Source organism: Cryptomeria japonica, chromosome 2 (assembly GCF_030272615.1).
Source record: "Cryptomeria japonica chromosome 2, Sugi_1.0, whole genome shotgun sequence".
NCBI lineage: Eukaryota > Viridiplantae > Streptophyta > Pinopsida > Cupressales > Cupressaceae > Cryptomeria > Cryptomeria japonica.
In genome coordinates, this window is record NC_081406.1 from 377,103,412 (window position 1) to 377,119,712 (window position 16,301).

Here is a 16,301-nt window from a genome sequence, read left to right on the forward strand (position 1 = left end):
GTGAACTGCAAGTAGTTTCTCTATTTTTATCTTTTTATCGAATTCCACAATAGCTACCCTTCTAGCTTCTAATCTTCTATAAAAGTCATTGGGCATCTCATCTATAATCTCCATCAAAAATTTCTTATAGATGTCTAAGTGTAAGAATTACACTATTTTCTATGCTTTCTTTTTCATCATTTGAAAGTGTGTTATACAACTTGCTGTTATTTTTCAATTTCCCCTCCTCAGTTATCTCATTTAGAAGTTTGTCCAAAGGTGGAAAAACCTATTTTTCTTTTCTTTTCTTTGGTGTTAACTTCTTAGCCGGAGGCCTAACTGCCTATTGCTTTTGTCTTGTCCTTCTGGGTGTAGGTGAGGGTACCGATGAGGGTTTTCTTTTTCTTTCTACCCTTTTGAACTTAGCTGATATATCATTGTCAAAAGAAGTTGCAATCGGTGAAAGATGTGCTTTCGGTTGTAGTCCTTCCAACTCACTCTCCTTAATACCATTTTTGTTTGATACATCTTCTTTTATTTCTTTTGCCTGTCTTGTTCCCTTCCTCACTATCTATTCAATTTTCTTGATTCTTTTCTCAGATTGGATTTTTCTTTCTATGGTTTCAACATTTCCAAATACTTTTTCTTTTAGTTCCTTAGGGGCTTCTAAGAGGGATTTTCCATAGGTTTTAACTATGTTCTCATCTGCCTCATATCCCATCTTTGTGACCCAAATAGTCCTAGGGACAACTACCTCCATCCAAATTTCATCTTTCTTGATCACGAAGCATATCTCTTTTTGATACTTATCAACAATTGCTTAAGATAGCCTTATTCTTGTCTTCATCTTTGCTTTTAAAGTTTGAAAATATTCATTTATGTTTTTCTCCCTATCATCTCCCATGTTGTTCAGTATGTCTAGAAGTTGTTTTCCTACTGGTATATCAAAACCAAAGTCTTTCCTACCAATACTAGGTACTTCCTTGGTAATGCACAACATTAAACACATAAGAAGGTTGCCAAATCTGAAAGTTCCTTTCTTATCACCTTTGATTTTCTTCAAATTGTTTATCAGTTCATCTTTTAGCCACTCACATACATCAATTCTTGCATTGTTATTCACCATGTCATATGCACTTTTGATACATAAGTTGGAAACAAAGTTTAGTCTATTTTCATGTGTAGCCTTATAACCAAGAATCATGCTGACAAATCTAACATTGATGTCCTTCACATCATTGACTCTTAGGGATCTTTTATCAAATGTTGCATTGGTTAAGGTCATCAGAATGTAATTTGGAACCTTTTTAGTTTTATCTAGCTTGCTACTGGTGGAAGGTAAGCTTGTCACTTCCCTAATTGCCTCTTTGGTAATCTTATGGATGGAATCCAACCAAAAGAACTCCCCATCTACTCTGCTTAGCACAATCCTTATCAACTCCTTAGGAAAATCAGGGATATTGAGAATGTCCACAAATCCTAGGGTTTCCACTATCTTGTGTTCCAGTTTAGCATTTCCATTTTCATCACAAATTATAGTCCTATACATGTTCTTAATTTCATTATCTCCTAGTTCCTCAATATGACAATGTATTTACATTCTAGGATCTTCTGCATAAACTGCTCCCTTAGGTATTTTCGAAAATGCTCCTAGGGTATCATTTTTCTTCGCAATTTCGGGAATAAGTTTGACCATGGGTCTAGGGCACTTAATAAATTCAATTACAGTAGGGTTTGTAATAAATTTAGGTGCAGAGGAAGAAGCCATTGTTATAAATACCTTAATCTACTTTTAGGATGATTTGCTTGGATGATTTGCTTCACTTTTCGTTGTGGATGCATTCGCTCGAGATTTTTGCGCTCTTTGGAGATTTGAATGCTTGGAGAATGAAAAAAGAGCCAAAACACTTGTTTTATAATGTTATTTCCTTCAACTACCACATTTAATGCCTATCGATTAAGTCAAAACTTAACTCATCTACCGGTAAAGAAGTAATACAACTTCTCACCATCAACCGAGGGTAAATTAGCATGTTTTATAGTTTATTGCCATACCCCCAAAAGGATTTTCTTTTGCTAGATGAAGAATCTCCTGTCGATGGAGTGATACTCTGTTCTACCAGTGAAGGAATAACTTCACTAACATTCTAATTTGACTTCCTAATCCATTGTTTTGATAATTCTTGCTTAATTTCATCAACCTTCTCTTTACCTTTCAAGATGGGGCCTTTGTTATTTGCCAGTGATGCCTTATTGCTACAAAATTTTGCAATATGTCCAATCTTGTTACAAGCATAACAAGTCACATTGTTTTTTCTGAATTGCTTTTCCATATCCTATGTCGATATGTGTTTTGCATTGATTAGATAAGTGTCCAAATCTTCCACAAATATAACATCTTACATTCATTCTGCAGTTTTCTGAATTATGACCAATTTTGTTGCATTTAGAGCATTGACCGGTGGGTGTATTATTATTCTGATAGTTTCTAGATCTACACTGATTTTCTCTATGACCATACTTTTTATAGTTAAAGTATTTCCCATTGAATTTGTAAGCATTAGGTTGTCTTACCAGTTTACTATGATCATGGGTGTTTGTAGTACTAGAGCTCTCACCAACTTCAAAGCCAAGGCCATTTGTATCTCCATTTGGTTTCTGATTCTTCAGCATGTTATCAAGTTCCTCTGAGCTATTCTTAAATTTCTCTTTGTGTTGATTTGCAGCAGCCAGTTCATTCTCCAAGATTCCTTTCTATCTCATGAGTTCATTTGTGTCATTTTGTGTATGAATCAAATCTGTCTTCAACATATCATTTTCATGACTGAGTCTTGTGTTTTCATTTCCAGCATCATTTAGTCTTCTAACCAAGTCATCTTCATTCTTCTTTCTATCTTCAATGTCTCTACAAAATCTCATAGTCATATCTTGCATCTCATTCTTCATTGTACTATTTTCTTGTCTCAGTTTGTTCACAAGGTCATTGAGGGTTTCTTTCTCATCATCATTACTCTACATATTTTCAGAAAGTTCTGTTCTTTTGTTCCTTGCAATAGTGAGATTTTCTTGAAGTCCTTGAATGATTTCCTATGCAACCTTCAGATCATCTTCAAGTTTCATATTCTTCAACTTTTCTGCATGCAGGGGTGAAGGATGAGAATAATCCTACCTTTTCTACATCATAGTCTAAAAGAGTTGTTTCCAATTTCTTCCTCAAGGTTTCCATCTCTACCAGTGTCAAAATCTTCCTCAAGTTGTTAGGCTTTTGAAAATAGAGGACCAGGCTCTGATACCAATTGTTAGGATTGCCACAGATACTGAGAGGGGGGGTGAATTAGTATCTAATCGGTTAATGTATTTTCTTAATTTATTAAATAAAAAGCATTCCAAAACTGTGTACCATTAAACCAAAATTAATGCAGTAAATAAGAGCAATAAACACAACATAGAAAGCACACCATAACATAATATTTTTGGCGAGGAAACCCAGTGTAGGAAAAACCTCGGTGGGATTTGTGACCCACAATATTTTCTTACTAGATAATAAGTGAATATTACTTACAAAATGGGGGCCTGCACATGCAGGAAGGCCAAGTGCCTAGAGCTCACTGCTCAATTACAAAAGAAGTCACACTAACTTACAAAAATGGATTATACAAATCCATGATGATATACTGCTACAAAAGGGTATCTGCTATGCCAGATCCAGTACCGGTTTAAGCTTTGCAATAATCATAAACCTTACTTTACAATCTGCCTGATTATTCGCACATAATATCCATCACATATCCTATTACAAATGTTCTACAAGATCTCATACTTATATATGAGCCTTATTGCAATATGCCTTGTCGGCTTTCAAAAATATATTACAATTAATTACATTTTACAATAAATAAAATCCTGTCGGCCAGGGTGCCAGTAATCAATCTTTTCAGTGCCGGTGAACTGTATGCTGGTGTAGAGTCTGTCGGTGTCGGTGCCTGCTGGTATCATATGATTGTAAGGTTGCCATCAATGACAATACCTTCAATCACTTACAATTTCTCATTGGAGTGTGCATTTTCCAATACTCATAAATTGATTTGTTTTAATTAATTATGGGATTTAGAAGAAATGAATTTGATGGGGGGAATTAATTAAAGGGGATTATGAAATGAACCTATTAAATAAATCCTTAGATTTATTAATAAGTAGATGAAAAAGGGGGGATTTTAATCAAATTGCTTAGTGAATTAAATTAAATTGGGAAGGGGGATTAATTAAATAATTTCTTATTTAACTAATTATCTTCAGACCATTTTTAGGCGTATACACACAATAATAGCATTAGCTAGCATCATAGAAAGTAAATCAGCCATGAGGCTGTAATCTATTAGAAAACATAGAAGTCTGAAAATGTATAGAAACACAATTGATTATGAACTCATTAGTAACATGGCTGCAAACAAACATTTGATGCATGGATGATGCAATAATATTTAAAGAGCATAAGTGTTTTTTTATGCATTAGTAAGGTGGCAGCATTAAAACAATCATTGTGTAGACAATGTCAATGTTCATAATGAAGTATGAATAAGTTAGTATGCATGCATTTTATGACAATAGTAGCTAGAATGGCTTATAGGTAATGCATTATGTGTATGGGCAGAAATAGTATATTTGTCATCATAGTAGCATTAGGTTGTATGCCATTTAAGTGTTGCATTTTTCTTGAGGGAAGCAATAAGAATATTTTGATAATAGTGATAGGAGCTCTTCCTTAGCATGTTAAGGTGCAAGTATCTTGTAGCATGTATGTTGTAGATTGAGAGTTGATAGTTATGCATTGCATTGTTTGATAGATCAACTAGTTTAATACATTATAATCATGTAAGCTACTAAGCATACGGATATGTAATCATACATATGGTGCATATGATAGAAGCTCTCATTTAAAGTCATGCACTTGTAAGAGTATGAAGTGCCAAGGAATTAGATAGGCTAAGGCATGTAGACTTGTAGGATTGATGGTTTGGGATTTTAGAAGGAGCTAGTGCATAGAGAGGTTTACTTCCACATTTAGTTAGGTAGTTGCTAAGAATTATGGATAGTAGAATGCATTAGAGAATATAGGGAAGCCTATATAATATACCTTTGTGTGGAGGCATTATGTTGGCTAGATCATTAACTTTAATGGAAACTTAATTAGTAAACAAAAATTTTTTTACTCCATTTCTAGGTTGTTATTGTGAGTTCCCTGGGGTTTATTGGCTAGTGCTATAGAGTTTCGTATCAAAGCATAACTTATGAGTTCTAGGTTCTACACTGGGTAGCCTGCTTATGCATGATCCCATTATGCTAGTTAGATGTTTAGCATGGGATAGCCCAGTGGCCTTATCCCTCGTATTTATTTGATGTAATTCCTAGTTTAGAGGCTTATAGTATTCCCTTGCGTCTTGTCTAGTTAGGATGCCTACTAGGTGCAAAGGATGTGGACTGGGACGTGGATGTCATCCTGGTGCTCGCATGGGGACTCATAGGAATCCTTGCCTCGAGGTTTGAGAGGAGTCACACCATAGTGATCCGCGCCAGGAGAAGCCTGATGGAGATGTGCTACCCCAGTTAGTGGCAGCGTTGTAGGGGCTTCTTGGCCATTTAGGGCCAAGGCAGGAGGAGGATATTCAGGGTGAGGATAGACAGGAGGAGTCACACCATTCTGAGCATCAAGAAAGAGAGAGCTCACATTCTCCTAAAAGGAGAGTTATTGATGATCAACATGAGATAGCAGCCAATCATATGAGGGATTTATTGAGAGCTTGTCCTCCCACCTTTGATGATTTAGGTACCAGTATGGAGGCAGAGACTTGGTTACTAGACTTGAGTCAGTGTTTTTTTATGCACCCATATAGCAATAACACCAAGGCTAGGTGTGTCATTATGCACCTACGGGACTTTTCTTCCACATGGTGGCATACAAAGGAGAACAAGCTATAGTTGGAGATTACTACAGTTACTTGGGAGTTGTTCTTAGAGCAGTTCTGAGCTAGATTTCTTTTAGAGTACTAGAGGCAGTGTAAGGTTGATGAGTTCCATACCCTTAGACCAAACAAGATGATAGTAGATGAGTATGAGAAGAGGTTCTTTGAGCTTAGACAATATATAAGGATAGTAGAGGATGAGGTGATGCTTATTCAACATTTTGTGCAGGGACTTAGAGATTACATTGGTAGAGAGGTTTGTATGCAGGAACCTAAGACCTTAGAGGCCATCGTAGAGAAAGTGAGGATTGCTAAGGAGAATCACTCTTCGAGTACATGAGGTGATACAGGAGGACAAGTAGATAGGGTACCAGTTACAGGTATAACTATTAGAGGTTCTCAGTAGCAGTTTGTAGGTGTGGCTAGGAGTCACCCCACCTCTTTCCAAAATAGCCAGCGGTTTGAGAGGAGACAGTCATAGGGTCAGAATTTTGTGAGGTGCTATATTTCTAGCTAATAGGAGTCACAACTATTAGTAGCATAATAGGACACCCACTCCTTAGCTAGCTCAGAGTTCATACGCAACCTCTAGTAGAGGCAGTGTTTAGCAGCTGAGTGATACATCTGGCAGTAGAGTACATGACAAGAGAGAATGTTTTACATGTGGGCATCAAGGACATACAATAATTCATTTTCCTTCGTGTGTACCACATACATCAAGACAGTAGAGAGAAGCCCTAGTAGAGCCCACTATTGGAGATTCAGGCAGGTCTCACCGAGTATTTCCGGCGGTAGATAACTATCAGGCTGAGCACCTGGCCACTATAGTGGAGACATCAGGTGTGATAGGTGGTATTGTTTGTTCTGTGTTGTTTGATTTAGGAGCATCGGATTCATTTATTTCTCCTTATTTTGTAGAGAGATGCGGGCTTGATATGACAAAGTAGGATGATAGGTTGTAGGTAGAGTTAGCCATGGGAACCGAAGCCATAGTGGATTCCCTTGTGCTTAGGTGTCCTCTAGTATTAGGAGATTTTCATACCTCAGTGGGTCTAAATATTATGCCCTTGGGTTCTTATGATGTGGTTCTTGGCATGGATTGTCTAGGGTTACACTAGGCACAGATAGATTGTAGGACCAAGAGGGTGCAGTCTATAGATGACAATAGGAAGAGTGTGGAGATTCTAGGCATTCATAGACCTATCTCTCTTTGGATTATTTCCGCCATGTAGATGAAGAGATGTGCTCGTAAGAGTTGTCAGCTATTTGCAGTCAGGTTGAGGGATATGGATGAGGAGGTTAGTACAGAGGATTTATTGCAGCAACATCCTATCCTTCATGAGTTTGCAGATGTATTCCATAGTGAGGTTCCAAGTATTCCCTTGGAGTGAGATATATATTTCATGATTGATCTTATGCTAGGAGTTGAGCCTATCTCTAGGGCTCTATACAGGATGACCACTCAAGAGTTGAGTGAGCTGAGAGTGCAGCTTGAGGAGCTGTTAGAGAGGGGTTTTATCCATCCTAGTGTATCCCCATGGGGTGTACTGGTGTTATTTGTGAAGAATAAGGACGACTCTCTCTAATTGTGCATTGACTAAAAGAAGCTAAATAAGGTGACGGTGAAGAATAGGTACCCCTTGCCTCAGATAGATGACTTATTTGACCAAATTAAGGATGCAAAGGCCTTTTCTAAAATCAACCTTAAGTCCAGATATCATCAGTTGAGGATCCATGAGGTAGATATACACCATACAACTTTTTGCACTAGGTAGGTGCACTATGAGTTTACAATTGTGCCATTCAGTCTCACAAATGCACCATCAGTCTTCATGAGCCTAATGAATGGTGTACTTAGGACATAATTGAATAGATTTGTGTTAGTTTTCTAGGATGACATTTTGATTTATTCTAGGTCAGTGGAGGAACGTGAAGATCATGTTAGATAGGTCTTGCAGTGTCTTAGGGAGAATTAGCTATACGCCAATCTGGCGAAGTGTGAGTTTTTCTAGTCAGAGGTCAAATACTTGGGCCATGTTATTTTTAGAGAGTGTATCACAGTTGATCCTTCAATGATTGAGGTGATAGTGGATTGGTCGACACCCACTAATGTGGGTGAGGTGTGCAGTTTCATGGGACTAGCTAGTTATTACCGCAGATATGTGTAGGATTTGTCTCAGATTGCTCATCCCATTACTTCTCTTTAGAGGAAAGGGAAGAAATTCATTTGGTTAGAGCGATGTGATGAAGCCTTCAAGACACTTAAGGAGAATTTGACCAGTGGACCGATTCTTGCAGTTCCAGATTTGTTAGGTGACTTTGTGGTTTGTATGGATGCTTCATTGGAGGGTCTCAGAGCACTATTGATGCAAAATGGTCAGGTGATAGCCCATGAGCCATAGAAACTCAAGGATCATGAGTTGAATTACCATACTCATGATCTTGAGTAAGAAATGGTAGTACATGCATTGGTTCATTGGAGGCATTTTATCTTAAGGCATTAGCTCAAGCTACACATAGATCACCGTAGTTTATAGTATATATTTACACAACCAAATCTGAATGCTAGGTAGAGGTGATGGATGGAGTTCTTGTGTGAGTATGACTTCAAGGTGAAGTTCATTTAGGTTAAGGATAATGTGGTAGTAGATGCACTGAGCCATAGTAGACATGAGATATCGATAGTGACCTTGGAGGTGGATTTGAGGAGTCACATTCTTAGTGCACTACTAGTAGATACATGGTACCCAGAGGTTAGCTCAAAGATAGGATCAAGTAGAGCCTTGGAGGGGAGATATAAAGGTTAATTAGTGGATGAAAATGGCATACTTAGACACATGGGATGCATTTATGTTCCCCCATCTGATGGACTTTAGAAATTGATCATGATTGAGGCCCATCGTGCACCTTACTCAGCACATCCTAGTGTCAAGAAGATGCACACAGACTTGAGACAAATTTACTTTTGGGAAGGTATGAGGAAAGACATAGAAGATTTTGTGTCATGTTGTCTTGAGTGTCAGTGGGTTAAGGTAGAGCACCAACACCCGACAAGATTTTTGAAGTCACATGTAGTCCCGGAGTGGAAATGGGACATCATTTCCATGGATTTTGTAGTTGGATTGCCTATATCTTCTTGTCAACACAATGCCATTATGGTTATTGTTGATCAGTTGACCAAGGTTGCACACTTTTCACCAGTTAGATCCTCATATACTGTAGCCATAGTGGCACAAATATTTATCAGAGACATCACCGGGTTGCATGATATTCCACGTAAGATCATATCAGACAAAGATCTTGTGTTCACTACTGCGTTCTGGACAACACTTGAGCATGATTTAGGGACCCAAATGAACTATAGTACAACATATCACCCTGAGACAGATGGCCAGACAAAGCGAGTGAATCAGGTTGTGGAGGATATGTTAAGGATGTATATTATGGATCAGTAGTCCAAATGGGAGGATTACCTATACTTAGTGGAGTTTTCTTATAATAAAGGATACCATGGCTCCATTGGTATGTGCCCCTACCAAGCTTTATATGGGAGACCATGTCATACTCCCTTGAGTTGGGACAGGTTAGAGGATAGGGTACACATTGGTTTAGAGATGCTACAAGATATGGAGGAGCAGGTTACTCGTATTAGAGAGAATTTGACAGTTGCATAGGATAGACAAAAGAAATATGTAGATGCTCACCGGGTAGAGAAACATTTCTAAGTTGGTGATAGGGTATTCTTGCAAGTTTGCCCATGAAAGAGTCTGATCCTTTATAAAGAAGGATCTAAGTTGGCACCTTGATTTGTAGGACCATTTGAGATCTTAGAGAGGATTGGCCCTGTAGCTTATTGCCTTGCATTTCCGCCTAGCTTGTCCTGCATCCATGATGTATTCTATGTATCGATATTGAGATTATACCATCCTGACATATCACATGTTCTTGATTGGAATGCCTTATAGGTCGTGGACATGCAACTTTCTTTGGAGCCTGTGCGCATTGTTGAATGTAGAGAGATGTCCCTCAAAGGTTGAGGAATAGAGCATGTAAGGGTCCAGTGGGACCCGAATGATGACACATCAGCTGCTTGGGAGGATGCAACATAGATGAGAGAGTTGTACTCCTACTTGTTCTCAGGCTTCTAGGAGTAATCCTAGGCAAGGGGGGGGGGGCGATGTAGTGCCCACTCTTCAACAAACTTATTTTATTTTGGATTTACTTGATCAGACCTTTATTTTGTGTGATGTATATGATGGATATGATTTGATTTATGAGATGCATGGATATTGTGTATGACTATTATGCTCTTAGTCAATGATTTTGATGATAGACATTACATGACCTTATAGTATTGATTTTATTGACTGTGCTCGTGACTAGTTATGATTTCTAGATGGTTAGTAATGGTATTTTGGTTATCACGTGCTTTGATAGATTTTATGGATCATGCCTCATTTTGGAATGGATATACTAACCCTAGTTTGATTTACTTATGATGCGATGTTTCATGATTTATATGTTCACTGTATGGATACTGTTTATCTATCTTTGTGGGGTGATCAACGTCACATCACTCATTATGAGTGGGATGTGTCATTGCAATGTCCCTCCACTTGCCTATCTTCTTTGTATTTATGTATATGTATATGCACATGTATCTTTGTTGTGGTTGCAGGGTTGTAGATAATAAGACATTCATTCCTCTCAGGCAACTAGGTGCGAGCTCCTCTAGCTTTATAGGTACAAGGGTGTCTCTTCCCGATGGAAAATATGTTGTTTGAAGATGTTGTTAGTTACCTACCCACACCCTAGGTCTAGGTTGTCATTGAGTACTTGTCGTCACTCTTGGCAAATTTTGCCATGTCGAGTCGATAGTCATGATTTGTTAGTATGCAGCAAGGTGAGTTTGATTATTTAGCTCATTTAATTTATTTAAATTATGATTTATTGACTATAGTAATAGATTAATTATTTAATCTATTTAATCGTGATTTATTGATTTAGAACGGATTGAGTGTTTAATTTATTTAATTATTGGTGATAAATGAATTTTTGTGAGTTAGTATTTATTTAATAAGAATTTATGATTTAATTAGTGGCAGTGTTATTTTAATTCATTATGATTTAACATTTTTTGATTATATGATTATTCTCGCGATTGAATTTAAATTCATGTTTAATTGAGATTTTATTTAATAATTAATGTCTTTACTGAGTTGATTTATTAAATTATTTAACTATTTCGCGTTATTGATTTTATTTAATTATTTATTTGTTTATTTTAATTACTTTATTTATTTAATATTAAAATTTAATCTTTATTTAATTATTATGGGTTGATTATTTAGATGATTTTAATAATAGTGATATTTTGAGAAATCGGAAATAATAGAAATAATAAGGGTAAGTAATAAATAATTACCCTACTCGTTAGATTATAATGTTTTGATTATTTTGATATATATATATATATATATAGATAGATAGATATATATATGCCATAGTTGTAGAGGGAAATGAAATATTTTCATTGGTGGATTGGAAGGCTAGGGTTTTTCATTTTTCTCTTTAGCTTTTATATGCATGTCGTGAATTTCATTTGTCTTCTTCTGCACTTTATTTCTGCTGGCATTTTTGGCAATTTTTGGGGGTTTTTGTTTGCAAGCTCGATTGTGGATTTGGTGGAAGTTGTTGCTGGAAGGAGTGAGCAGGATTCTTCTACCAGAGGTTCTCTTCTATCACTCAAGGAAGAGGTTGGTTTAATTTTTCCATTCTTTCATTTTTGCTTCAGATTTAAAACTTATGTTCTTTCTTCGTGTTTGGCTCTATTTGAAGGAAATGTAGAAATTGATTCCTGTAATATGATTTGGAATTCAATAAGGGTTTTGGGAATTTTTTTTTTAGCTGTGTATTTTCAGTTACTTCAATGTAATTAGAATGGGAAATCTGTTTGTGAAATTGTGAATTGTTCATTGTCAATATGATATTTCTCTATGTAATTGGGGGCATTTTGTATGCAAAAATCATATTTGGTTGGGGTTGTTGGCTGGAATTATCGCCCCCATACCTTATCTTTTTTCTAGCAATCATGTTTTTTATTGTCACTCTCCTTATTATTTTGTTCGCTAGTATATTTTATTTTTAGCCACACCACAATGGAGGTTATAAGCACCATGATGTTAATGTCGTGACCTACAACATATAACCTCTTTTTGCTAGGTGATATGCTTTCCCAGTATGCAGTGTCCATATTATTTGGTATTCGCCATATGATGGGTAACCATGAAAAAAGGGTTTTCCCATTTGAAGAGTTTGTTATTGCAGTGTCATAAAATTGCAACCCTAGCAATTCACAACTACATTAGGGTCCTCATGCATGCAAACTCAAATCCTCTAGCCTGATCGGAGACCAGAGAGTGCTCAGCTTGTGAAAACTACTTCTTCCTTGGCCTCTGTATCACTTTGTCCACACTCTACCCTAGAGATAGGGATATAATAGGAGTGTGGCCCCCTTTTCCTCCTAGGATAGGGGTGTGGTGCCCCTGTCCCTACCCTATTTTGGGGAAGGACCTTTATAGAACAAGCATTGTGGGTTGTGCATTGAGTGGGAAATATCCCCAATGTCAGCCCATGATGAAATTCAAATCCTTCAAACATGTATTTAAGGGGTATTCATCCTCTCATTTGCATAAGTTTGATAAGTTGGATAGGTTGAAGTTGGATATGTTCAAGTGATCAAGTATTCAAGCATTCAAGCATTCAATCATTCAAGCATTCAAGCATTCTTTTCCACCATTGAGCATTCTCAAGTCTCCCTTCAAGGCTAGGTGTTGCATACAATTCAAGGATTAAACCATTGAAGAGGAGATTTATTTCAACATACAATTCCATACAAACATTTCTATCAACATTGCTACTACAACCTCCCTTGAGGTGATTTGCAATTCAGTCTTTCATTTACATATACTTACAAGTAGTTTCTTTCATTACTTGGTTAATTCCAAAACTAGGGTTTGACCTAAAGGCAAACCCCAAATCCCATCACATTTCCTTCTCTTTTCTATGTGTAGGTTGCAGGTACCCAACTATACTTTTGGATTCGAGCTTCATTTGTAGAGGCGGAAAAACTCTTTTAATTTCACAGATTTTTCAGAGGATCGTGTACATTCCCACCACGGTCCAGACAAATTTTCATCAAATTTGCAGGGCAACTTCATCTCGACATTTTACTGCCAAATCTAGGTGCACAACTTCATCCCATATTCAGATCTCAAGTTATAATTGATTCTTTGTTAGTTTTGCACTACATAATTCAATCAACTTCCTTTCTAAATCAAACAAAGGAATACGAAGATCAACTTAACATTCTTAATTCATTCAGAATTCAATCTATGATCTTTGTGTGGAGATTGAATCTAGTGAATTACCCTTTATCTCCCTAATGTAATGGTGAAAAGTTCTTGAAGGGTAATCAATAGTGAAACTTTCATCTCTCTTTGAGGGAAAGGGTTAGTTATCCTCTTGATCTATCGCTCATCATTTTCCCACCATTACATTTTGGTGAACCCGGCATCTTGCATGTTATCCTTTGAACAACATTGCATATTTTTCATTTGCAAGTTTAAATTTTCTGCAAACTTAGAGGTTAAATCATTAAAACCCCTAGTTTTTAAAATTAAAATTGAACTTGTGACTTGTAAAAATTGCTTGTGGTTATCTTAGATCTGAAAAATGTTTTGTTTTTCAAATTCAATTTCCTCATTGTCTTGTTCAATTTGTAGATTAAAATTTACAAAATTAAGAGGTTATTTGTTTAAACCATAATTTTCAAAAATCATCTTGAACTTGTGCAAAACTTAGATTTCCATTTAATTTTCAGATTTTTTATTGTTCTTAGATTTGTTTTCAGTTCTACAATTCAAAATTTTAATTTCCCCCCTTTTTTCCAAAATTCACATTTCAAAATTAAATGGTTAGGTCATCAAACCCTAATTTTTAAAAATAATTGGATTTTGTGTGAATTTCAAATCAATTTCATTTACATTCAGATTCTTAAATATTTTTGAAGGTGTCCCCATCCATTATGTTTCACCCTTTTCCAAATTGCAATTCAATTCCTCATTTTTCTTCAAAACCCTAATAGGATCCTATTTTCACCTTTGTGCCTTTATTTGCCCATCTAGAAATCATAAAATTCGCCAATTTTGGGGGGTTAGCTTTAAAATCATTGTAATATCCATCCCTAAAAATTTTGAAAAATGTTGGTCAGACCATGTGCATTCCCGCTATGGTCCTCGACTTTTTTTTCAAAATTTTGAGAGACTATTATGACTTTATTTATTAGCTGAAATCTGAAAGATTGGCTGATTTTATCGATTTTTGAACCCTCTAGAATCAGAAATACCTTCAAAAATCAACATTTCAACTTCCAAGAAAATTTTTAAAATTAAGAGGTTAATTATTATCTGCCTTGATTTTAAAAATTTTGATTTTAAAATTAAGTGGTATTCCCTTGGCCCTAATTTTAAAATTCCAATTTCCTTTCCTTTTTTGAAATTGTGTCATTTCCTTCCTCCAACAAAGTTCAAATTCTGTAATCATTATTTTTTTTAATTTTGCATTACTCAATTTTTGCAAGCTTTGTTCTACAATTCAAAATTCAAATTTTCCCTCTAGTGCAAGAGTTTTACCACTATTAGTCCTACCTATCCTATCCATGTTAGATGAAGCATTAGAATTAAGGCTTCCCAAGGTTTAATTACCAAGGAGATGGAGCCTAATTTGGGTGACTTCTTTAATGAGGATCATGCTAATTCTTCCCATCCTAATCATGTGCCTATCCACCCCATTGATGGATCTCATGATGAAGAAGAAGATTTAACTAGGGTTTCTTTAGATCAACTTTCTATATTGGATAATCAATTTGATAGCTTTCAACAATGGATGTCCCAAGAATACCCTAATATTGAAGCTCTTCCATTAATTGAAGGTCTTAAGCGCATGCTTCAAAGTGATAAGAATGGAATTGATATATTGTGGGGCATTGCACATATTGTTGATTCTAATGTCATGCCTATCAAGAGTTGTGCCGAAACCCTAGGTTACTCGCAACCTTCAACACAAGTCAATTCCTCTATTCCTTTGACCAATCCTATGACTAGCATTTCTACTTTCACATCTAACATCATGGCTACTTCAACTCAAAATATCATTCCTACAACCATAGGTCATGGGGGAAATACCTCTTCTTCATTTAATCCTCCATCATTACCTATATCTTCCATGAGTATTCCTCCTATTCCTCAACCAATCAGTGTGACAAAAGGGGGAAATTCCTTCAACAACTTTATTTCTCCTTTAAGTGTCCATATTGCTACCCAATCATCACCAATGCCTACTTATCATAGTGTCCCGCCACCTTATTCTCAGCCCATGCCTCCTTTCAACAACATCACACCACCTTCTCAATCACCTATGTCTAACCTGAATTCTTCTACTGAAATGACAATCAACAATCTTTCCCAAACTGTGTCTTCCTTACAACAACAAATTGCTTACATGAGTCAATCCAAGTTTAGTGTGCCCACCTTTGATGTTGCAAGCCCACTTTCTCTTGATATTTTTAAATTCATGTCACCTAAACATGTTGAGATCCCTCAATTGGAACTCTATAATGGAAAAGGTGATCCTCTTATGCATGTCAAAACATTTCAAACCTTGTGTACTAGTTTTGCTTATGATCAACAATTTCTTGCAAAACTGTTTACAAGAACATTAAGAGATAAGGATTTACAATGGTATTGCTCTCTACCTTCTTATTCTATCATTTCTTTTCAACAACTAGAAAATTCTTTCATCCAAAATTTCAAAATAATATTGGTCCTAATATCACTTTGACTGATTTAATGTATTGTAAACAAGGCGTTAAAGAGAAAGTGACTGATTTCATTGGTAGAAATAAGAATTTGTGTGCTCAAATTTCTTTTCATGTGCCTGATAATGATATTCAAATAATTTTTATTTCTAATTTATAAAAAGATATCAGGGAAAAGAATCTTTTGTTTGAGTTTACTTCCTTTCCGCAGTTGTGCGCAACACTTCACAATTATCAACTAGCTGTGAGTCAAATGGAGCAATCCACTCCTATGGCTCCGAGTGATATGGAAGAGAGTGTTCAACAACTGTTTGCAAAGTTCAAACCAACAAAAAGATTCATCAATTGTAGTGATCCAATCAACAACAACCATGCGAATGCGACAATAGGTGTGCCTCCTATTTCTAAATTTTTCCAAAGAGAAAGACAATTTACTCCTTTTAATGAATCTTTGTATAGTATTATGTCTCAATTATTGCATAGAA